Genomic DNA, 26,164 nt, shown 5'->3' on the forward strand with positions numbered 1-26,164 from the left:
TTATCCAGTGACCCTGGTCGAGGGCGACCAACACGTCCGCCGAGACGAGAAGAAACATCTTACACCTTTCTACATCGCCACTAGTAGTGGTTTGCAACAGCTTTGCTGGACATCCACTTAAGCAGGGTGGAATGGCGTCCGATTGGTCCCCGTACAATGACTCTGATATATTCCAGCTGTTACATGTTGGGATGGTTATCAGTTTTATCTTAGACGAACAGAGAAAGACAAGAAATTAGCGACAAACCGGGGACAACAAATTTTACTGAATAATTTATAGATATATAATTGTAAATTGCGGCTGACGCTTACTTGTGTAACTATTAGATTCAGCTGCACAGACACCTTTTGAACACAGACAGCACGACAGACGAGGCACTGATGGTGCACTGACACTCCCTCCTCTTGCGTAACTGAGGTTCTCCAGTTTCATCTGTCAGAAAAGCTTCCACTATTGGTCGTCCGAGCGTGCTTTTTTAAAGCCAAGCCTCACTTATCTCTTCGAGCAGTTTAGCCGTCGCGGAGTATTTGACCTTCAGTTGACCGCAGGAGCGCTACTCGCAGAGCCGAGGTCCGGCGTTCATCGCGTTCGCTAGTCACACGGCCCTGCAATTGGTACAGATTTGACGCAAACGCCCTCCGCAGACGGTTCGCCGCCTGACCCGTCACTCGCCACGAGTGCGCGAGTGATGACAGCTGCGCCATAGATCAGAAGAAGAATAACAAAAAGGACAGCTGGCCAGTTCTCAAGATCTCTAAAGGAAACTTGGGCATATTTGTGAAATGTCCCTCAGTATTACCTAAACATGTTACCATCTTGCGCTTGAAGTCATCTGGATAGTGGCAATATCATACGATAGGCTATAAGTCAAAGTAACGCCATTTTATGGCCTGTTGAAGATTCGAGGCGGTGGCGCACCGCAACAACTAACGCCGCCGGTGGGCCTCAGCGTCGCCTATGGATGTCACGGCACCGCATCAGGTAGCCCGAGAGGCTTCGTCGTTCGTCGTTCCAAGCCAAATACCATTGCCTGACGACGTAGACGACATGGATCAGCAGTCCTGCTTTAAACAAGACGACAACAACACTGCACCATGGATAGAAGTCACCCGACGTGCTCAAGGCAAGAAACAGACTCCTAACACTCCAGATACAGGCGCAACCCCACTTATACCGGCGATGAAACCAACCTGAAACTCCAGCAGGCAGCCAAAGCCACCTCCTTTTCTGGAGAACGACTACAAGATGGTGATTCGCCCACGAAATGGCCTAGCACTGCGTAACATCAGCCCTTACACGCTTGTCAGCTGCATTTTGACCGAAGCAAAGCTCACGTGGCGAGAAGCGGATTTCAAATTCAGAACTAATGAGGTTTCAAACATATTGGTCGTTAGCACTCCGTACATAGCGGCGGCGAAAGCGCTAAGTCAAATTCAACAGCTGAACATTAAAGACACAATTTTTCAGTAAACACCTACTAAATCTCACCCGACAGTTCCTGCAAGGGGGTTGTTCACAACATCTCTCTTGACGCCACAGCAGACCAAATAATGGCGGCTCTCTCTGTCCCTGGTTGTGACCTTCCTACGTGCAGGAACTGGGAAAGACGGGCACCATACTGATCGCATATACAGGGAAGAAAGTCCCTTTTTTTGTGTACATTGGAGTAGCTGAGATCAGGTCTTCCTGCACAAGCGGACCCACGTCTTCTGCCACTTGTGCCACTCAACAGGTCACAGAGCGGATGTTTGCCGCAGCCTAACACTGTCACAGACGCCCACTGCAAGCGCTGTGGCCCGCTGAGACAAAAGGACGTTCCGCACCACTGCCAGCCCAAGTATGCACTCTGCGGTGGGGAACACGTCACGGCTAGCAGGGAGTGCCCGAAACGATTTTCTTCCACCAGTCAGTGGGAGGAAAAAGAAACCCGAGGTAACCAAGGGTCACCGCCAAACCCGGGAGTCAAGATCCCGCTCCAGATCAAGAAGACCCGCCAGGAGGAGAAGCAAGACCCTATCCAGGTCCAGGTCCTGAGGGGGAACACCTTCCGCCAAGCGAAGATCTTCTGAAGACGCCACGGCAGTGCAGGTGAGCTGGGCTCAGATGCTCTCTCCACGTGCTGAGACCCCTCTTCCGGCTTCCTCCAATCCACCCAAACGTGACGAGCTGGCGGAGCTAAAGCGTCTAAACGCTCAGCTTCTTGCCGAGATTAAACAACGGGAGAAAACCGACCCCTCCATAATGAGCTGCACGCACTCAAGGCAGAAATTAGGCAAGAAATAAACCACACGCCAGAAAAACGCAAAATCTTGACCACGCCGCACCAGAGCTCGCAGAAATACCCCCTTTAAATGCAACTGCCCAACCCGCCAATATGACAGAATTCCTGCTGGCACAAGAAAATACCCAAATCGCCGAAACCGTAAAGGGAAGGGTGGCCATGTTAAAGCAAATCACTCAAGGATTAGATAAATTAGAAGGACAGGGGCAGGAAGTCACTGCTCGTCACTCTCGCCGAGATCTCAAGCCTTACAAAAGGACATCAGCCCTGACAGATGACGCCGCAACCTCTCAAGATGGCCCTTCTCAAGAATAGGTGCGCTTCTCAGCAGGAATCACATCTTACCATATGGCAACGGAACTGTAGGGGCTACAAGAACAAGTCAAGCTCACTAGCTCAGTACATTGCCACCACTGAGCATTCACCCGATATCATTACTCTTCAGGAAACAAACTCCCCTGCGAAACTTCCTGGCTTCGTCACCTATGAAGATGGACCCACGAACGCTCTCTCCACGCTAATAATCAAACGACTCACAGTCATACAGCACCCACTCCAGCAATCGGAGCTATTTGGAATACTCAGTGAAATCTTACCAAGTAACGTTAATGTGGCACAGAGCTTATACGTGTTAAACATATATTGTCGCCCCAGAGGCCAAGAAAGCAATCTTTCTCATGTCAACAAACAAGCTAAGCGCATTGCATCCTCTCATCCACTTGTTATCATGGGAGAATTTAACGCGGCACACCCCTTGTGGGGCTACAGCTACATTAACAAAAGAGGGACCACATTGCACTCTATCCTCCAAGAGGAAAACTTGATTCTGCTATCAGACCCGCATGCTCCCACGCATTTGGGCAACAGCGTTTTGAAAGGCACGTCCCCGGATCTCGCGATTACCACAGGGAGCGTCAAGGCAATGTGGTATTACACGAGGAAACTCGGGGATGCGACCACTCCGTCCTTGCCACCACAATACTTGGAAATTTATACGATGCCCCACTAGGTACAGGCAAGCTAACGGACTGGCCAAAATTTCGCAAAAAATTTGAGCAAGCCCGAATTCACGGTGCAGACACCCAACCCCCAACCCCTCACGCTACAGGAGTGGACCACCTAAATTTGCGAAGATATGATTTGCGTTACAAACAATATTCACCTTACCACGACGGCTCCCTGTGTAGATCCACACCTTCTCCACTTATGGGAAGCAAAAAGGAGCCTAATCAACCGGTGGAAACGCCAGCGCCTCAGTCGTCGCCTGAAAAAAAGGATAGCTCTGCTGACGGCGGAAGAAGCCCGCTATGCGGCTCAATTATGTAAAGAAAGTTGGTTATCCCTCCCTTCGCGACTATCTACAGGGAGCACTTACTACATCAAGGACCTAAAGACTGCTACGATATCTAATCTACCCTTCCAAAAGCAAGACCGAATCGAACCACACTATGCGAAAGGTAATTCACACCCACCCAGGGAATTCCGCTGACCTCATGAAGCCCCTCCGGGATAAATACCTCCCAGTCTATCCAAAAACCCCACTACCTCCATATGCAGGGGAGCTAAATGTTAAACTGGATGAAGACATTTACAACCACGAAGTCAAGGTGGCCCTTCACATCATCAGGCGCAACATGGCTACAGGTGGGGACGGCATAAGAAATAAGCTGCTTGCGAACTTAGATAAGGAGTTTATTATTGACCTCACGGGCCATTTCATCACGGTGAGGAGGTCAGGTCGACTCCCGGAAGAATGAAATATGGCAGAAGCGCGCCTTATTCCAAAGCCTGGAAAGACACCCAGCAAAGAAAATCTACGCCCCGTCTCCCTAACTTCGTGTTTGGGTAAACTATTGGAACACATTATCCACAAAAGGCTACAGAACTATCTCGAACAGCACAAAATGCTACCTCATACCGTGTGTGGATTTCACAGTCATCTCTGTACGCAGAAGATCCTTCTTCAACTTAAAGAAGAGGTAATGCTTAAATCATCTCGGGACCACCCAAAAGCAATACTAGCCCTAGATTTAAAAGGTGAATTTGATAATGTCAGCCACGCAGCCATACTCAAACAGTTAAACGGCCTACACTTCGCGCAACGTACCTACACCTACGTTTAAGACTTCCTTGATGGCCGAAAAGCTATTCAGAAGGTGGGTGACCTGACATCAGACCTTGTTTCACTTGGCAACAAGGGCACACCCCAGGGTGCCGTCATATACCCATTCCTATTCAACATAGCCTTTATTGGTTTCCATTCGCTCCTGGCTGCTATGCCAGGCGTACGCCATGGATTATGTGCGGACGACATTACCGTATGGGCCATTCATGGTTCAGTAGGGGACATGGAGAATAATCTCCAACAGGCGTTTTACGTAGTCATCCAATACGCACGGAAGTGTCGCCTAGAATGCTCGCCTCAGAAATAGGAGCTGCTGATCGTTTCAGCAAAGAAGAAACCCTCTTCTGGGTCGTCAACCATCTCTCTACAAATGAATGGCCATGTTATTGTTCCTGCTCCAAAAGTCAGAATTTTGGACATGCATTTCCAAGCGGATCGGTCGAACATCCAATTGCTCAACAGATTTAAGAACACCACAGAGCAAGTCTCCCACATGATACGGAGGATTAGTACCAAGACGAGGGGTATGCGTGAGGTGGATGCACTCAGGCTGGTTCAAGCCTTCGTACTATCTAGGGTCACTTTCTCCATCCCCTAGGCCATACTCTCCAAGACCGAAAAGGAAAAGGTAGAAACGATGATACGCAAGGCGTACAAAGTAGCATTAGGACTACCTGTTACCACCTCAACGAAGAAACTGTTGAAGTTGGGAGTCCACAATACCTCAGCTGAACTATTCGAAGCCCACCATTTGAGCCAAATCTTACGCTTATCTCTACCCCTACCGTTAGAGCCATTCTGCCTCAACTGCACCGGCGCTCTCCTCTGCAACACCCGCCGGCCGATGCGACTCAGCTTCCCCATGAGGTTCGCAAGTTCATCGATGTGGCCGCACTGCCACGCAACATTCATCCGACATGTCACGAGGCTCGTAGGGAAGCTCTAGCGAAAGCGATTGTTAATCAATACGGCCGAAACCCTGACACAGTGTATACAGACGCCGCTTCCTATCCAGGGCGAAAAACTATGACCGCTTTCGTTTCTACAACCGAAAACCTCGTTACATGCACATCATTTCCCACCATGCCCTCTCTGCAGGCGGAGGAAGCGGCCATCTCCCTGCACAAACCTCTCCAGAAATAATTATCGCAGACAGCCAACAAGCATGTAGAACCTTCTCCAGCGGTTGCATATCACGACCTGCCAGAACAACTCTTCTGCAGCATCCTGCTCGGTATTCCGTGAGGATTATTTCGGCTCCAGCCCACTCCGCCGTGTCTGGCAACGAAGCTAGCCATCATCGTGCCCGTGAGTTGACCCACCGGGCAAGCCAGGAGTTCGGCGAGCAGTGGGAGGTCTGCCCCCTCTTGTCGTTCCACGAAATCACCCAGCATTACTGCCTGGAACGAACGCTAAATCCTCCTCCGCACAAAGGCCTCACTAAAGAATAAGAGCGCCACCTCCGAGGCATCCAAACAAACACTTTTCCCCACCTCACTAGAGCTCACATTCTGGCCCCCCACCCCGTACACCTCGCAATGCCGCTTCTGCGAGGCTCCGGGCATCCTCTACCATACCATGTGGGGCTGTGATAAGAACCCCCTCGTACTGTCCTGCCCTTCCCCTCCCCTGAGCACTGGGAGAGAGTACTGTCCAGCTCGGACCCTGAGGACCAGCTTTGGCTGGTGCAGAGAGCCAAAGAAGCCGGACGGACTCAAGGGGTCCTGGAATGAGGAACCTTCCCCGGGGCTGACTGATTTTGAGACAGCTTTATTCCTCTTCCTCAGAGCTACGCCGGGTCTAGTTCTTTTTTAAAGACGATAGTCTTTCTTGGGCTACCTAAAAGCAGAAATTTTGGTCTGTCTGTATGTCTGTCTTTCTGTCCGTCTGTCTGTCTGTGACTCGATTAAGCCACCCGGCCAATTTAAAATCAATATTGCGCAATAGTCTTATAAACTTACAGCCAAATGTAAACGTCTCAAACCGGTTTATATGTTCACACTTGTAAACTTTGTTGAACAAGAACAACACATTACGCAAATATAAGGCAGAAAATTAGAACACACGGGATATTTACAGTGTCCCCTTATTTAAAAACAATTCATGGGTGCTTGGTTTTTAGCAGTGTTGTACGTAACGGCGTTCCAAGGAACGGCGTTCCTGGAACTAGTTCCTTTTTGGAGGAACGAAGGAACGCCACCGTTCCATTAAGGATCGGTGGAACTGTAACGGTAACTCGTTATATTTTTGAAGGAACGGCAGGAACGGCGTTCCGGCCGTTACATCGCCAGGATTTGGCTGTTTTTGATGCCAAAGCTCGAGTACAAAAACCACAAGTCGTCGTGTTTCTCTTCCTATAAGCTGCCCAATTTGCCCGCCCTTCAGCGGATTGTGCTTCCTCGAAGGGTAAAGGCAGAAAAATAACCACGCAGTGGTTCGCAGCTTAGGCTTGCTTTCATGTCGGTTGAGCTTACGCGGCGTTCGACGGGTGAACAGCGCTGCCGCAAGAATGCTTTTCACCTTTCATTGTTTGTCTGGGGTGGCCAAAATGCACGTTTGGCCGATAGATTTGTTGGCGCCGCAGGTTCCTTGTGAAACCACCCCTTCTGTATATTGTCAGGGGTAATTACCGCATTAGTGCTCGCGAGGCGCGGGTGCGTTGTTGTCGGGGCAGTTGCGCTCGCTGTGAGGTCATTCAAAGGGTCGCCGGCTCTCAAAAGAGCTGGGCGCACCGCAGTGTCTCGGGATGTTGTACTGCTCGAAGTTACACAGTACGCGCGCAGTTCGTCACGGCGCGGTCTGTCGCCGATCTGGCGGGAATGGGCCGACGGGAGTGCAAGGTGCTTTTGTATTGCATGCGTCGTGTTGACAAAGGGCAGTAATTCTGTCACTGTTGGGCATCTTTTCGTCGCGCGCCGTATGGACAATACCTGAGAGAGGCCGCCCGAAGGTCAACTTCCAGCGCTCAGAGTTGCTGTAGTTGGTCGGTTTCAAGTTAAACCTGTGTTATACTTGTGCCTTGATGAATACCTGGAAGATTGAGTGATACTGTTAGTGTGAATCACGTGATTGTTTGTGCACAAATATTTGGGTTTTGTTGACCTGGCCAATCAGCGGCCCAGTGTGTGTTAGTTAGAACTTAGTAGGTCCTCGAGACTTGGTTTTAGTGTAATAAAACCGGAGTGCTTAGTGTTCTTGGACAGTCAGAGCGAGAACTATAAAGTCCATTCACAGAAGCTTGAGTCCTGTCGGTTGACAGAACCAGAGCGAACGCGGAGCCCCTCGTGAGTTAGCTAAGTTTAGCCAGAGAAGACTCTGGTTTAGCTGAGATAATTTAAGCATTTCTCTGTTTTTTATGTGAACTTCGTTTATCGGGGGCGCAGCAATCGCGCGGCGCCGAGACTGACCATAAGAGAGAGAGAGAGAGAGATAGCTGGTTTTGTTTTCGTTTTGTTTGAGCAAGTAGCAAGTTGGGTCTTCGTGGGTGTACCGGACATTTGAGAATCATCGAACGTCATCTTACCTGCTCCGGCACCAACCTGGATTCTGTCGCCTGCTGCAATGTGTTTTCTTACTCGCAAATTTGTGATGTACGATCCGCAACGCTTCACTTTTGTAACCCCCTTAACGAAATCCTGCGAAGGGTCCTGTAAAGTATTTTAAATAAACTGTAAGATTGAACCTAATGCAAGAAATTTAATTATCTTCCTGCACGTGAGTAACTTTGTATTTGCACATCTGACGCGCAGGAACCTTACTGCGTCTATTATATGTGTTGCACCTATAATAGACGAGCACCAAAAACGCAGTTAGACATGTCTGGGGTTTGCGCGGTGCTTCCTGAAAAAAAATTTGTCAGGGAGCGTTCCTTTGGATTCTTTTTATTTCTAGATATTCTGCTGCCGGCGGTGTTCATATTCGTATAATATACGTAGTTCGATTACAGTTTTAAATTTCTAACTCTATTTTACCTATCAGACCCTATATTTTAATTTAAAAAATCGAATGTAACGTTAAAGTAACGAAACGTTCCAATTTTTGAACTGGAACTGGAACGCGTTCCTTTCGAAATAAAGGAACTTGTAACGGTAACTCGTTTCAAAATTGGGAAGGAACGAGGAACGAGGTTTCGTTCCTATTTTAGAGGAACGTGTACAACACTGGTTTTTAGATAGCAAATGATATTCTACATCTACTGCAGAAAACCGCTGCATGCTGTTGCCCGCGCCACCTCCTGGCGGCATATGAGGAATAACGCGGCGACAGAAACGAAAGGTTCCACTAGCTAGGTTCCACATTCTGCTTGAAACGCACGTGGAGCACGGCAACGTGGTTCTATAAACCTTGTAGTCGGCCGCCTCGATTCACGCGCGTCTCCGCCGTACTGCAGTGCTGGCATCGAGGAACCCGACCTGTAGCAGTGGAACGCGGTAAATTAAAATCGCCTGGAGCAAACCTTTAGTGTGTTTACCTTTAGATAAGCGTGACGGGGCAGAAACATCATGAGAAGTGTCGGGAAAGCAAAGTCGGGCATTTACTTGGCAAAGACTATCTTCTTTTGACGACATTTGCAATGAAAGTAGCAGATACGCGGCCAATGTTTTTCCTGAGCATTTTGCGGCAGCTGGAGGCTTTCAGCCGTCGGCGGAAAGCGGCGTGGCACAACCCACGAATATCGGCATGCGAGCTGCTTCATTGGAGGAATGCCAAGCGCGCGAAGCTAGCGTCGGAAACTGAGGAACAGCAAGCCATTGAGCTAAACACTGCCGTAAGCGGCAACACAACCGTAAACAAGGGCAGGCTTTGGAAGAAAAGTAATAACATTACCGCGAAATCAAACATTCGCCAAGGGAAACCAAGACCTAACCAAGCTAAGCCAAGCCTTCGTTTTGCATATCCAGGGTTAGCTGGGCTAAGCCGGAGCAATTTTTTACGATAACCCCAGTCATTCACGCGTTTGCATAACACGTGCCGTCCCGACAGTAACAAGGAAGACGGGCAGACAGGCTTGCTTGGAGCGATACAGCGTCCTCTAGAGCCCTGCCATTCAATCTATTTATTAAGTTAATTATTTTATTTTCCTCAAGGGCCCCTGGAAGGAATATTACATGAGGGGTGGGGATACAAATGCTTGAATCTTGCAAAGGGTGATGGGTAAAGAACAGTGAAAACAGAAGAAAAAAAAACGTCTGCGTCAACTAAGACACAAAAATGTGTGAATACATTCGGAATCGTATGTAACACAAGCAGAATTTTTACACGGTTGGGAGATATACAATCGCAGTGGCACAAATGAGAAGCAACTACAAGGAAACAGCAGCTACAAAAGGCCAACCACCGAAATCAGTACTGCAGTTCAACGTACAACATATGATACAGTTTGAAGCGAAAAATGAGAAGAGAGAGAGAGAAAGAGAGCATAAAAACAGTAACAGAAATGGTCACTCGGTCTCGGAAAGGGTGAATAGTAATTTTTTGAAGGTTTCTGTATCATTAGTATTCACAATGTTATCCGGTAGAACGTTCCAGTCTTTAGCAGTGAGAATAAAGAATGACTGTGCAAACGTGTTCTTTTTAGGGCGAAGGTATAGAACGTGCTTCGAGTTGCTACTATGATCAGAAGAACGGGTTCGGGGTGTTATGTAGATGCAAGGCGGGGATACGTAGAAGAATTTGTGGGACAGAGCAAGTCTTGACATTTTTCGACAGTTGCCGAGGGGAGTAAGGTAGGCACGTTTTTTTAATTCTGTCACACTGGTGAACGATGAATAATCTGAGAACGCGAATCTGGCAGCGCGGTTCTCAATACCTTCAATGTTTTCTGCCAGATAGTTCTGGTGTGGATCACACACGTCTGCCTTGTACTCAAGTTTTGGTCGGGTTAATGTGGTAAAGGCCCGTATTTTCAATGTAGTGGGAGCAAACTTCAAGGCGTGGAGAAAATACACTAGGATCTATTAGCTGCAGAAATGATAGGGTTAATATGGACTGACCAAGATAGATCGCTTGTAATGTGTACGCCGAGGTATTTGTAGCACTTAGTGGATTGTAGGAAGGATTGCCCAGAGAGAAGTTGTAGGAAAATGGGTTAGTGCGTCCACGAAAGGGAAGTTATTTACATTTAGACGCATTTAAAGACATTTGCCACGTCTGGCACCAGTGTTGCACAGCTTTAAAGCCTCACTGCAGGGATACTTGATCGGCTTGAACGGTGATGGTTGCATAGAGGACGCAGTCGTCAGCAAGTAGTTGGATTTTGTTAGTAATGCATTGTGGAATGTCATTGATGTATATCAGAAAGAGTAGGGCACCAAGTACTGTTCCTTGAGCAACACCGGAAAGGACAGGAGAAGTTCTAGATCGGGCACTGTTTATCATGACAAACTGTTTTCTATTACTGAGGAAGGTAATAATCCAGGATATGACGAACGGGTCAAGGTTAAGCAATGAAAATTTGGTCATTAGGCGGCTATGTGGAACTTTCCCGATGCTTTTTCAAAGTCGAGGAAAATGGCATCGGTCTGAATATTTCGGTCGAGATTTGTATGCAATTCATGAATGCAGGCGGCAAATTGCGTTTCGCAGGACATGCGTTGCCGGAAACCGTGTTGTGAAGGGTGGATGAAGCTGTACTGTTCCAGGTGATTGATTATATGGGTGAATAAAATATGCTCCATAATTTTAGATGGGACACTTGTAAGCGATATGAGTCTGTAGTTATATTGGGATGTTTTATTGCCACTCTTAAATAATGGAGTGATTTTACCCACTTCCCAATCATCCGGTAAGTCGCCTGATGAAAGTCACTGAGAGAAAAGTAATGCTAGGACAGAACTGATTATAACCTTCGTATTTTTAATATTTTGCTGTTAATATTGTCACTTCCACTTGCAGATGAAGTTTTCATCTTGGTAATTATGCTTAATATGCAGTTCGCGGAATGACGATTGGTAACATGGGATCTGGTATAGTAATTTCAGTATTACAAGCTACATTAGGTGAGCGATCGATGGTGAAAACAGAATAGAAGACGCTGTTTAATATATCAGCTGCATCTACGTCGCTTAAAGGTTCATCGTTGGGACCTGATGTGGCTATTGTTGAGGCGTTACTTGGGTCTATCGTTTTCCAAAAGTTTTTAGGGTTACTTTTGAGCATGCTTGGAAGCGTTGTCGAACAAAAGTCTCGTTTAGCATTCTGAATGGTATCTGAAAGGCGTCTAACGGCGTGAGAGTATGCCTTCCATCAACATGACTGGTTTTTACCTTTTGCGGATCTAAACAGGCGCTTTTCCCGGTTTATTAGTTTTTTAGTGAGTTGTTAAACCATGGGGCCGATACTTTGTTTTTGATCGTTATACTAGGTACGAAAGTTTCTGTTAGTTGCTTTACTTTCTTGACAAACAACTTCCAATTCGTTTCACCTGAGCGGCTGTAAAATTCCCGTTCGTAGTCAGCGTAAAATTGTTCGAGCTAGGCGTTTATTATTTCGTAATTACCCCGGTCGTAAAGTTTTATCCGTTTTGAAGTAGGTTTGTCTTGTGGAAAATTAAAACTAAAAGGCGGGAGGGTAATTTTGTGATCGCCTATTCCTTTTAGGTAATGGACAGCCTCTAGGCTGCTTGGGTCGGACATCAGAATGAGGTTTAATATAATAGAACTGTGTGAAGTTTCTCTTGTGGCCTGAGCAATTACTTGGGTTAACTGGTGCTTTTGCAAACAGGCTCTGAATTTACTGCATTCACCGGAGTTTGGAGGAAACAAATTGAGCAAGTTTATTGTTGTTTTGTTAAAGTCCCCGCCAATTATAAACTGCGCACGGGGATACGTTTGGGTAGATTATCGAGGGTGTCAATAAAGTTTGTGACAAAGCTTTCATCTGATTTTGGAGGACGGTAGCAAACACCTAGAGTGATTAGGCCATGAGAACTTTCGCAAGCCACAAAAAGGGCTTACAAGGAACTATTGCTATTAACTCTAGAATGTCGTATTGTCCGTTTTATGGCGCCTAGCACGCCACCACCTCGACTGGATAAACGGTCACAGCGGTGCAATGTGAAATCAGAAAGGAATGGCAAAACTTCGGTGCCTTTGATGGAATCTGAAAGCCGTGTCTCAGTTAACATCACTACGGCACAATTACATGATTGAATAGGGTGCATATTCTGTGTTGCTTAGGCATGATGCTCCGTATGTTGGTGTAAAGGATAGAAAAATCGACGTCATTTGTATGATTTGAACGATGGTTTTTGATGTGGCGAACCGATGAAGGGGCCGTAAATATTGCTGACTGGTGGCAGAATGGCTAACTATCACTTGAGTGAAAGAGCGTTTCTTTCTTTTGCTTCTCAGCTGTATCGTAGTGGTAGGACGTGTTCCCGATAACAACCTTTTTGTAGCGCAGCTTGAATTGGCCGCCTTGGTCACGCGCAAAACGTAGTAGCTCTCTCTGAATAGTGCGGGTTTGAAAGCAATATTCTTGGGATAAAATGTAAAGGGTATCTTTTAGCTTTAAACCATTCGATAATACAGATTATTTTGTTTTAAACTGAGAAAACTTAACAATTATTGCACGCTGTTTCCCCGGATGAATTTTCCCAATTCGATGTGCACTTTCGATGTCGTCTGTTTGTATGTTATTTTAAGATGGTTCCTGCAAATGTCGGTAACTAGTTTTTTGCTGTCAGCCCATGTTTCTTCTTGCGTTCGGATGTCTTGCGCTAGTAACAAAACAGTTCTTCAGAAAAATTACATATACCTTCTTGCGGCGTTCAATATATTTCGGACAATGTTTGTTGCCGCAGAAAGACACCTGGGTGCAACCGTTCACCCTACGTTGCACGCCGCAGGCCTCCCTTTGCGCTAAAACACAACCTTGAGGCCACGTTGTGTCTGAACGTTTTTAGTGGCGTCAGGGAAAAAATTCACGAACGTAAAAACTGCCAAAAGTCTTCTATTATTTTCTCTTTGTTCAAGATACAGTCTCTTTCTTTTCACTTGCATCTTGGTAGCAGATTTTTGCAGCTTTCAGGCTTCCGATACCAGCGTTCTGTATACGACTCACCTGGTTTATAAAGCTGCGACAATTGTTAAGGCTGGTTATAAACATAAAGCTCGTATGACGTTTTAATTCGTGGTAACAAAGCAGTGGTGGTCACGGCAATTTTCGCAGTGTTGTAGACCAGAACTCACACGGATAGAATGCTTTGTTGGATGGGGCATATACCTGCAGATATTGCAGTGCTAGCGGAAGTCAATTCCGACGCCCATAAATCTGATTGGCCCGCCATCGGGGAGCTGGTCGGAGAAGTGTAAGTCAATGCAGAATTTCCTAGGGTTCCGAAGACGGTGGTATACGTACCAAATTAGCCAGAGGAGGCTGCCTTACGCGAGTGAGAACCGCGTTAGCCCTCCTTAAGCTACGAACCGCTTTGGTGCTGTACGGGACCCAACACAGATCCCATCAGCAAACTGTAGCCACTCAACATCGCCGTCAAACCTGGTTGAACAAGTTCCGTCTGACCTTTAACCTACAATAAGCATCCCGGCCTTCAATCCGGCCAACGTGCTACTAGTTGACAATCCCCATAACAGGCATATGGTATTCGCCACATCGTAGGCTTCTGTGAGCCCTTACTACAACCCTTCTGCCAGCTAACAATGACACTACTCAAAATAGGACCACTTGCGCATCCCTCAACACCCCCTCCTCTCTGGGGTTGACGACGAATTTACTGTAGCTCTGGCCATCACTCCAACTAAAACAGCGCTTATACTGACGCAGCCTCAGCCTGTCTTTTCTAGCAAACTTTTTTTTGAGCCACGTTGGCCCCGACAACACTAGAATTACTAAACCAACAGCCCTTACTCAAAACATTGACCATTTGTTGATTCCAGATCAGGTTTTGGCGGCCAACAGCTAAGCTCAATAGCAAGTCTCCGCGTTTTCTTCTCGGGCTACCGGAAGAGCTTTGGACACTCCTTGCCTGATCAGCGTCCACGACACCGCCGAGCATATCGGCGGCCTAGGATAGTTCCTCCACGTTCTCATCCTTAGCAGCTGAAACACCAAACAACCAGTTTTCGTAGAATCCGCACAGAAGTGTCCCTCGCACAACCAGGCTACACCAGCCATGCGCAAGCAGATATATAGAAAAATGGCTATTTTGCTCGGAGCCATGCATCATGGCATATGTCGTCACCATGTGTAGTCACAACCCAGCCCTCGTGCGTGCTTTCCTACAACACAACTCGCATGTTGAGGTGGGGCTCTACGTCAGTCAGCCAACGGCCTCTACCTCTACTTCTCCAGCGCCAACAACCAGTTTCTTTTTCCATCACCGAAATTCCAAAATTGCGATATTTTTCGATACCTGTTATCGCAATTTGTTCTCTGGTGCATAAATTATCAGCGGTAGAGAACTTTATTAACACCTGAGAAACCCTACGTTCGCACACTTTCTTTCTGCCTCCACAGCACCTGAAGGATACCGTCATGCTACGTATTCGATGGACGTGACGTCGCTGCGATCGTACACCCGCAGTCACTGCAGCCAATCTTATTCCGCTAACCAGAGAGGCGTTTCCTTCCTTTGTGGATTTGACACTGTGCGGAGAAGAGATGGTGGGTACGTATGCGAAATTGTGAATCAATTTGCACATATTGAATGTGTTCGTGCGTGAGGTTTAAAGGCATTTAAAAACACGTAGGCATTTGGTTACTTCAGGAATACTTTAAATAGCTATTGAAATAGTTTCTACGCATTCGTACGGAACAAAAAGAGCTGAGGTGAGGTCCCGGTGGCTACCGTCACATTAGGAGAAGTGTGAAAAAAAAAACACGCGGCCTTTTTGACGGCCTGTGGATGTCACTGGCAAGATCGTCGTAGAACGGTGGTGAAGGCCCGTCAACCAAGGCCTACAACACAGGGCAGCCAAAGAGTTTTCCAATGGCTGGCAGGCTCTGTGGCAGCGGACAACAGTGGGGCGAGCAAGGGCTGAGTAGGCACTGATATCCACTGGGTTTGCTAGATGGCGCTTCTATCTATCCGACGGGGAGACAGGGGACGTTTAGGCGTTTGTGCCGGAATTCTGGCAAATGGCGGCTAAGGAGCTTAGGTTACACTAAGTATGGGCCGTTTCACTCGCATTTCGCCGAAAAGCTCGGCTTCTCGCGTCGTAAACAATACAAACAGAACCAGAAGTCGTCTGGGAAAACGGTCCACTTGTACATATGACCGCACTTTGGGCTTCGTACCATAAATGCCGAGAAATGCTCATGATATCAGCGTCATGTTTACTCTAGTGCCTATTGTAACGCATATTCCGTCGCTCTAAGCGGGATTGTCCAAGTGTTGGGTCGCAAACTTGAGAAGAGACAAATGGATACCATCACCGGGCAGCGGAGTGTTCAATGACCATTTTACAAATGCGTTTTATCAAAGAACGGCCGCACGGTGTTGGCCACAGCCTGCCACAGCCTGCCCTTGAGCAGACACGGATTTTGTACCTGAGCAGTTCATTTTGGACCCAGGATGAGCTTTACCCACCCCCTACAGAGCCTAATGGCACAAAGACATCGCGCCCGATGAAGCAAACGTGGTGCCTTAGTGGAAGATCTTCCTTCACTCTCCCCCTACCTGGCAACCGTTCTTGTCTGCACGTACCGTAAAGCGTACATTTCCGGGCTAGGCATGCTGTCTGACCACAAATGAAGAAACAGCTGCTTCAGGGCTCCAACAGGAACAAACCTGGGCGTCTTCATAAGCCACCGTTTTGTACTACCCTTATCTGACAGTCGACGGAAAAATCAATTTGGCTGCACGAGATGGTCAACTGCGGAGGCCTTCCAACAGTAAATGCAGCCGGCACTGTTACAGCTAGAGTTGTGACTGAACTTCCCGGATTATTGCGGACGAACAAGATCAATTAAGAAATACGTGATCGTATGTTCTAACCGACAGTTGAGTGTAATTACTGTGTCCGTCGCGTGAAAGGTGTCATTGTGTGCGCCGTGAAGGCAAAGATGCACCACATATCAAAGATATACATGTTGATCACTGGTCCTAATTCCCCAAAAGCGGTCGACGAAGTTGATTATTTTGAATCCTGAGTAAAGTTAGTAAGGCTGTAGATTGGGCTAGTTTGTAATTTATTGTGGACAAGTGTAGCGCAAAAAAAAACACACGAGGACGTAAAGAATATTGCTAGTCCGTGTGTATACTTTTCGTCCCCGTGTGTTTTTTCTGTGCTATATTTGTGCACTAGGAGTAAAGTCTCATGACGATAGAAAGGCTCTCTGATAACCAGGGCGATTAAAAGTTTTGGGAAGTAAAGTTAGCGAAGAACGGCCGTGTGGTGTGATTTAGTCTCCAGTTTATTGCAATCATTCCCTATGTACCGATAAACAAGGGACTCATTACTGTGTAAAACTACCGAAGTCAATCTTACAAAAAAAGCATTCTTTGTACTTTTTACGACACCAAATTCTGTTGACACGGCGTCGAATATTACGGGGCGGGATTACGTTTAGTGCAATAAACAGCCGAATCTCAACTGCGTATATTTACGCCTTTTTGAAACGGGGAGGCAAAGTGTGCTTAAACCTTAACGTTCATGCACCTATACCGATCTTGTTTTCCAGAACAGCACTGTGAGTACGTTAGAATACAAACGTTCCAAACAAGTCATGGATATTTTGGACTAATTTCAAACCTTTTAATCTGGCTGCAACACATTCTTCTCCGGTCTTCTCTATCACTCGTTTAACATTTGAATAAAATACAAGATCACGCTTTTACTACTCGGTGAGTCTAAATAGGGATAGGAAAGGCCAGATTTGAATAGGCCGTGCACGTGCATACTACGGGACTGTACAAGAAAATTGTCGATAAATGGGCTCATAAAGACGTGAAATATCGTTCAACGCAAAACTTAACGTGGGCAATGCTTTTTGTCACTTCAGCAAGGAGCGTATTGAGAGGGTATGCGGGTCTGTGTTGGTGTATTATGGAACGATGGGGCATATTGCATGTTTGAATGACTTCCACCGAATCCGATGTCTACAACAGACGAAACACTGAGAGTTATTCCAGGCTTTGCTGTTAGCCGCCGTGGCGGCTTTGTAAGACAGCGCATTTTAAAATAATTTACCATGGCCGGGATACAAAAATGTCAGGATACAAAGATGTAGTTTATATCTTGCTAGCGTTAGGGACCCAGTGGAATCTCGTTGATACGATTCGGCGTAATACTGTTTTCCGCTTAATACGTTTTACATTTTTTTCCCAGCTAGCGTCGCTTAGAAATAATGCAACATTATACGTTTATTATGATCACATTTTTTCCGAAAACTGGATAATACGATTAAGTGATATTGACCAACATTTCCAGAAATCTTACGTTTACTTTTCGTTATACTTGCTCCAACCGCTTTCCAACCAAGCACGATATGTACGTTGCAGAGCCGCTGAAGCCGTGGCAGTGCCGGTTTTGCGGCAACAACATCGCTGCCAGGCTTGGCAGCTTCGCCGAATCAAGATGATATGTCAGGCAATACACTGCACCATCTTGCGAAACGTATCATAATTCCACCGCGACACGTCCTATTTACATGCTTCGAGGAGGAAGAATCAGATCAACGCGAAAAAGTTGGGATATCCACGCTCTTCTTGCACACTGAATACTTCCTAGCGTCCGGCGGCTGGATTCACCGAGTTATTCACGACACAAATTGTCGTGCTAAACAGCGGTTGACGAAGCGAAAAAACACCGCTAGCCTATTTTTTACGTTACACAATAATGTAGTCCTGGACGTTGAAAAAAGAAAAGTGCTCACAAATTCACCGGCAAATTCACCGTTGTTGACTTCGGAATATTCAAATTTTCTTCCTGTTTTTAACCTCATAGATAATACCAATTTGGCATATAACGTTTTATTTTACGGGTCCCGTGACAAATGTATCAACGAGATTTTACTGTATCTCACTCGAGCTGGACCTCCTCAGGCCAAATCTAGGCAGAAGTCAGGTTTTAATAATGTTTCGCTCCTAAATTCTGCTTCATGTGTAGATCGCATGTATCGGTGTCGCATACGTGGTTATCTGAAAGGGATGCATATCGCCATAAATGCCATAAGGTGTGAATGAAATTCCACAATCAGCGGTTCAGAAGCGTTACTTACGCCCGACTACCCGAACAAGCACTGGAACTTCCGGTGGCCGTGCCCGCGCCCGGCCGCTACGGCAGCCACGCGGCATCTGCAGCAACCCCAGTGAAGGTCAGTGGTAGCATATTGTGCGAGTGCACAAACCATGAGCAAAGAAGAACCCCGCCTAAAATGGCGTGCGGGCTCTTGTCACCGGCTCTCGTACGCTGTTCTTTCCTCCATGAGACTTCAGATTTTTTCGGCAGCACATGCGCAGTAGCAACAAGCAATGCATCCTGGTTTTTGCAAACTCTCTACAATGTTTATAATAGATGACTGATGGCCAGTTATGCACCAATATTGTACTGAATGCGGAAAGGAATCTGCTTAGGAGAAAACCACGACTATGACTTACAAGTAAAAATGTGTATGCAGTAACGTGGGTCCTTAGTGCACTGCTGTGCATAAGTACATCGCTGGACAACTGCGGCCAACTCAAATGCGTGTCTCCAAACTGCACCACCCGCTGGCGGCTAAGGAGTGCAAAATGCGAATAAAATTTATTTTCATTCGTGTTTGAGCGCCCCTAGGCCCACGCATCACATGTTTAAATATCAAAGTTAAACAAGTAAAGTAATAGGAAATGATGTGCCTGTCTTAAAATGCAGATTCCTAGTTTTTCCTTTGTTCGATAAGCTGAACGGGGGAAAGAACGTTTTTGTTGGTTATTCATAATATTATTGGTTAGCCAGTTGTAATTTCTGTACAGCATTATCTAACGGTGGCGTAAAAAATTCATGCATCCTACAATTGTCATAGTTGACGACAAAGCCGATACAGGCCCGTGGAGATAAACATTGTCGCACTATCTAGACATTTACATCAATGTTTTAGAGGAGGACGGCAACTGAATCATGAAAGAACGAATAACTAAGGAAGAAAACCATTGACGATAATAATGTTTATTTGTTGCAAAGGTTGGGCCTACAAAACTCGCATATTTGTTTCGTAATTTCCCACTTCACTTGCACGAACCAGTATCAAAATTACCGTTGCGCTCTGTATCACACGAGAAGTTATTTTACATACCGTTTCATTGAGGTGGACGCGCACTTGGTGCCCGAAGAAAACGTTTGTAACTATTTAATGTAAGTATTACTTCTTCCATAAAAGTCGTGGGCTACTGTCGGCGTATGCTTTCACCCATTATTTATCTGTGCAGTATGAACCGTTCAATATTTTCCTTTAGTCGGAAAAAGAAGCGTTTAACAAACCCTTCCCAGAGTCTCTTACTTCAACAAATCATCAGGTATAAATTTGGCACATCTGAATACCCCCACGCTGAAATTTAGATTTTTTAAATTTTCTCCGCAAGGAGGTCACTATCCGTAGCGATTTATTACCTCGACGGGATTAAGCAGCCTGTATTGGGGTAAAGTGGTGCAGGAAACGGAATTCATAATTTTTCGATAGGGTCAAAAAGAGAAAATTCCATTCGTCGCTAAGCCGCCTAGGGGCACAGCAACCCTGACTGTATTGTTTGCTGGAGCAGGTACAAAGCACGTCTAGCGGTGGCGATGGATGAGGGGCAGTTTCTCGCTGCGGGGTCGTCTTCTGTGTTACCATCTTTCACAGACCCGGAGGGTGTCTTTTAGTCTGTTCCTTCTCGGCAATCGCGCACCACACACACAGCGGCGACGCTTCAGCAACCACCCGAATTAATAAAGCCCCTTGTGTTGCGTGCTGTACATCTAGCATTCATTGGAAGGTCATCCACAGCGAATAATACATTCCATTGAAATGTTTGTGACCGCTGTGCGAAACACGACGGTAAACAGTTGTTGGGGTACGGCAGTTGTTGGGGTACGGCACGAGCTGGTCCTCTGCTGGGTCCCAGGACACGCAGGGATCGCTGGGAATGAGTTGGCAGACCGGAGAGCCGGTGCTGCTGCACTCAGGAACACTGTGGACATTACAACGGTACCCTACACAGACCTTAAGCCACACATAAGACAACACCTGCGAAGAACATGGCAAACACACTGGGACGAACAGACAGACAACCAACTACATGTAATAAAGCCACACTTGGGACGGTACACATCTGACTCACACAACAGACAGTCTGAAGTCGCCTTGTGTAGGCTACGGATAGGGCACACGCATGCAACTCACTCGTATCTGCTGACGGGATATCCTAGAACCCAGTGCAGCAGGTGCGGAGAGGCCCTATCCGTAGTGCACATACTAATAACATGCAAGGCACTTCACACAACACGACACAAACACTTCAGAGAACTCTACAGACAACATATTTTCCTACATCTATCGTTTTTTCTAGGTGACGATGCCATTGTTTCCGTGAATCGTGTGTTTGAGTATTTGTCAGAAGTCAAGTTTTTAAACCTCATTTCCTATCACGTATATTCAAACTGGCCCTATACACCAGCCATCACCATTATCTTTAATTGATTTTACTATGTTCGGTTGACACGCTTTTTTTAACCTACCTTTTTGTGCTAACCACTTCACTTCATTAAATAACCTTGTCTCTGGCGCTGTTTGCCCTCGTTGACCTTGCGCCATTAACCACTTACCACATCAAATGTTTGTGACCGCTGTGCGAAACACGACGGTAAATAGTTGTTGGGGTAGGGCAGCGTTAGGTTACCCTGCAACGCTGTGTCTGGATTTTCAGGTGCATCGCAGTGCATGGCTGTAGGGAAAATACCGCCGCCTAGGTATCTTCAATGGCACGAAAGTTTTGTTCATTGCCGATTCAATAAAAACTGACCGATGGTGTCCGTATTGAACTGGTGTCCACCAACCCAGCGGTAGAACGCTAAGAAGCTGCCATGGCGGGTAACGAAAACCTGGGAAACACTTTGACTGTTTCGTTCGTTGTAGGCGTCTGATTCGGTGGAACTCATTGGAACATGTAAAACGTGCTAACGATTTCTAATACACCAACACAGACCCGCCGCCCCTCTCAATGGGCTCCTTGCTGAAGTGGAAAATTCAGTAATACGATATTGCTTCTCTCGGTTAGGCGGACTATGGTCAGGCCTCTCATTCCGCCATTAGCGCAGTATTATTTTCGTGAACGCAGTGGCCACAATACCACGTAATGAAATGTGCAACCACAGGTTCTACGTTTTTGTACACCGATTTCTCAAATTTATTTGCGAGACACGCGATTCCGGCTTTCCTTACGTTTTCGCAATTTTTCTTTGGATGCAGCAAAATGGCAAAAGAGAGCGTTCTTGACATCGGTCTTCCATTAAGAGCCGCCCTTAATTGAGGAGGCCATCTTTTTTGAGTGGGGGGTCAAAGGTGACGAAGCTACACCGGGTTTATGGTTCGCGCCGTGATGGAGGGATCCGGGTTAATTTGGACCGCCTGGTGATCTTTTGCGCCCGTCGATATCTCCACACGCGGGGATTTTGACTTTTCGTTTCCACCAGAAACTCAGGAGGATGGCAATGTTGCCGAACATAACGAAACACTGTAACGTAAGTTGGGCATTTGTTAATAACAGCCTTCAACATTTTTCTAAAGCAAAAAAGACAAAACGAACCTGCACAAAAAAATGAATTTACGGCAATCCCATAGCACCAAGCGGACGCAAGGCCTGGCGATTATCCCTAATGACTATGCGTACTGCACGAAATACCTAGACATCTACATTAGAAAAATTCATGCGTCCATGACGCAAAATAGCCAAACGACGGAAGTCTGAATAGCCAAAGAAAGCGGCGCAAATTTGATTCCTCGCAATTTAGCCACATTTCTCAAAGAAGCTTCTGTAAGTGAAGCCAATAAAGTTGGTGAAAAGAAAATTCGGGGAATTATGCGCTGGCCTGGATTCAAACCGGCGTCCTTCGTAACGCGAGGAGGGCGCGTAATCCCTGGCTAAACACAGGTCGATGACTCGAGTTGACTAAGGGTGAACCTACTGAAAAGATGGTGGTTGTCGGGATAGAAACATGTCTTAGAGATATGTAGTCGGTGCTAGTGGAGAAATGTCATAGTAATTGCACCATTAGCAATTAGGTATCAAGGCATGATCTCACAAATATCGTTAATATTGGCGGCAAGAGAAATTGCAGACACTTCTAAGCCACAGAACAGGTAAAGGGAAAACCAACGCAAAAAAAAGATGATGATTATTGTCATCATCATCACAGGTATCGTATTCTCGGAGCCGAAGAGCCAAACCGCTACGTCGTCCGGATCTTTCAATGAGGACAGCCAACAAAGAGCATGATGGTCAGTGACCACATTGAATAGGCTGCCGTATATGTAGGGGAAAAATTGGTCGATGGCCCATACGCTCGATAAGCACCCTTTCTCATTGACGGATTAGTTGGATCCCGTCATAGTAAGGATACTAAGATTAAAGGATGTCCCGTTGCAGTCTGTGACTTTGGGACCTCCTTCTGTATATCCTAACCATGTACCCAACATTCTATTTATAATCAAATCGTTTGACTTGACTTGACTTGAATGAATGAATGATGACGACGGCGACGACGACGACGACGACGACGACGACATGACACCTCGGGAGCACTCCAAGCATCCTCTGTGCGTAACACAGCATTATCCTGAGTAATGTGAAAGGGGTGCCTCCCACTCGATGCTTGTATAGAAAAGCTGCCTATAGCTGCTGCGATACACCAGATGGTCTCCTACTAGAGAGCGACGCAGGAAAGAATCGTGCGTGCGTGTAGCGCCGCCTCGCGGTGCCCACTCAAATCTCCGGGACCGAAAAAGTGCGCGCCCCAATTTATAGCGTATGAAAAAAATAAGAAAAAAAGGCTCCTAGGGCCTTTATATTTGTACAAAATACGGCTTATGTTGCCCCTTAAAAATGACTTGCCTCCAATGCCATTGTGTTTAGAGCTGATGGCACCTTTAAGAGGATCGGTGAAACCTGCCATAGTCTTTGTAAGCAGGCTTTTCCACATTGCGTGGTGCACAATAAAGCATGGTCATATATATACAGATGGACTACGATTACAGAAAAAAAAAAAACAGATTTAACTAATGAGTTATGCCAGGTATTGCGAAAATATTATATGACAAGTAGCAGCTAAAACGACGGTAACATGTGGGTGGTTTTCATTAATTCTCGTATTTAGGTTCTATTGAAGCTGCCAACGTTGCAAAATTTCTGCCTGTTGTCAATGCATCACCATCTACGGGTGGAATGTGGTTACCGTAATTACCCGATTCTAACGCGCACCCGATTTTCCAGGCAAAGAAACCGAAAAAACTTGCACCTCCGTTCGTAACGCGCAAGGAACTTTGGGAGCAAGAAAAACGAATGCCATAGAAACGGGCGATTTATTCCCCGAAGTAGTCTCACTCATCTCACTCCTCGTCGCTCTCTGCTGACCACAACATCTCGTCATTGGTGGGGTCAAGCACGTTCGCGATGCCACACTTCTGAACGAACGTTCAACCATGTTCGATGGGATCGTGGCCCACGCCTCGTATGCCCATCCCGCGAGCTTCTCCAGAGGCATACGCTTCAGCCAACCGCTCGTTGTGAACGCGTGGGAGCCGCTCGTAAGCCGCGGAAGCGGTGCACCTTTGTTGCCGCTGATGCCATTGCTATTATCAAGCACATACGTGGAATAATTTGACGATTTGTGTGAACGCCGAAAAAAAAAGCCTAGGCGCCTAGATCCCAAAAATTGTTGCTAAAAGCTTTGGCGCCATCTTCAGATGGCGAAGGCGATGGAGGGAACGAAATTCAAGCTGTTTCGGTCGTTTCGGTTTCGTATCCGCTTCTAACGCGCATGCAATTTTTCGGCCTATTTTTGCGGAAAAAAGGTGCGCGTTAGAATCGGGTAAGTACGGTACATATAATTGCTGCAACCGTTGCTTTACTAGAGCTATCCGGAAAACAATTACATGACAATTAGTCGCTGAGAGGACCGTAATGTTACGCACCATGGCTTCGCTGCTCATCCTTCTTCACGAAGAGGCAGGGCATTGATATTTTGATACAAGTTTTTTTGATGCGGTGTACTCAGTGATGTTTCCGGAACCGTCTCCTACAAAACCAGCTGCGAATTTTGCCGACGCACAGAATGTCACCGTAAATGTGTGCCAATTCAATGCTAATGCTATCCCCATTACGATATCATCACGATTTATTTGTTGTCCTGGACTTTTTTTGACAGTTTGTTAGCCAATATGTTCGCTTGTTGATAATAGCTGTTAGGGTCCTGCACGGGCCGTTAATACACCTTTCGCCGTCATTTAGTGGAAGCGAAAACAAAGTAAAAGTTTCTTTTTTCGATGATTTGGTGTTATATTGCTCCTTCAGCACTTTTGCAGCAGCAGACGCGGCTTTATTCACTGAGGAAGTATACAGCCTGAGCGAAAACTTTCTTCCGCGGCAACGTGTGTTTCACAATGCCGAAAATCACGTATCAAGAGCGAGTTTTCAAAACATGTGCGATTAAGTGAAATAAGGCTGCCGAAAATGTCAAAAACCCTCTTTAAAAGACTTGTTACAATCTACCTTCACAGTTTACGTAACAATATAGCTGAGGAACCACTGCCCGCATAGGGTTTGTACCTTTCCGACAGAGGTTGTGCACGTCCTATGCTAGGGTTGATTGTAATCTTGTCATGAAATATTTCGTATTGTATTTTATTCTTTAGCCTAACAAGCGCCAATTGCTCGTTCTGGTAGCTCATTATCAATATTGAAACTGTTTAGTTTCTGTTGGATTTTGTCGGCCTCAGAAATTAAGAAAAACTTCACGTAATGCGACACTTTTCTAGTGCGGAAACGTCGCTAGTGAGTCGCATGGCTAGTGATTCGCATGGTGTTTCTCTTTATACAGCTTATTCGCTGTGGAGTTTGCGTTAGAAGTGCTGACACTGTTATGATAACTAGGCAATAATTCGGATAAACCAAACCGGTATTTTGTCTTCAGGGCACTTTAAAACGTTACCGGAACACCCCGAGACATCACAAAATGTACCCGCTGCGGTGGCTCAGTGGCTAAGGCGTTGCGCTGCTGAGCACAAGGTCGCGGGTTCGATTCCCGGCCGCGGCGGCCGCTTTTGTGATGGAGGCGAAAAGCAAAAACGCCCGTGTGTACGAGATTTCGGCGCACGTTAAAGATCAAGAGGTGGTCAAAATTAATCCGGAGCCATCCACTACGGCGCGCCTCATCTCCTGCGCTGCGTCGGTGCGTTAAACCCTACAATAAATGAACATCACAAAATGTATGCAAACAAACAACATTGAAAACGGAAAAAAAACGGCAGAAAGGTGAAAAAACCGACAATGTGAGCAAAATCCTTGTTTCTTGATTTAGCACGGTTAACAGAGCCGCCGTGCCTAAAATGCCTACCTTCAAGATACTTTTTATTTGTTTATTTTCTTTTATTGTACCATCAAGGTACAATACAATGTAGAGGGTAGGGGGCAATACAAATAAAGAAACTATACAAGCACAAGAATAGCTGGAAAAGAACATTAGCAAGAACATCAATTTGTATGGGCTATTCTGAGTAGATTACAACTCAGTGCACTGTTAACACGTAAACAAAAAAAAAATGGCTGGAAGGAAAATAGAATCCT

Source organism: Haemaphysalis longicornis, unplaced genomic scaffold (genome assembly GCF_048455015.1).
Source record: "Haemaphysalis longicornis isolate Haplotype H1 unplaced genomic scaffold, Haemaphysalis longicornis Haplotype H1 scaffold_6, whole genome shotgun sequence".
NCBI lineage: Eukaryota > Metazoa > Arthropoda > Arachnida > Ixodida > Ixodidae > Haemaphysalis > Haemaphysalis longicornis.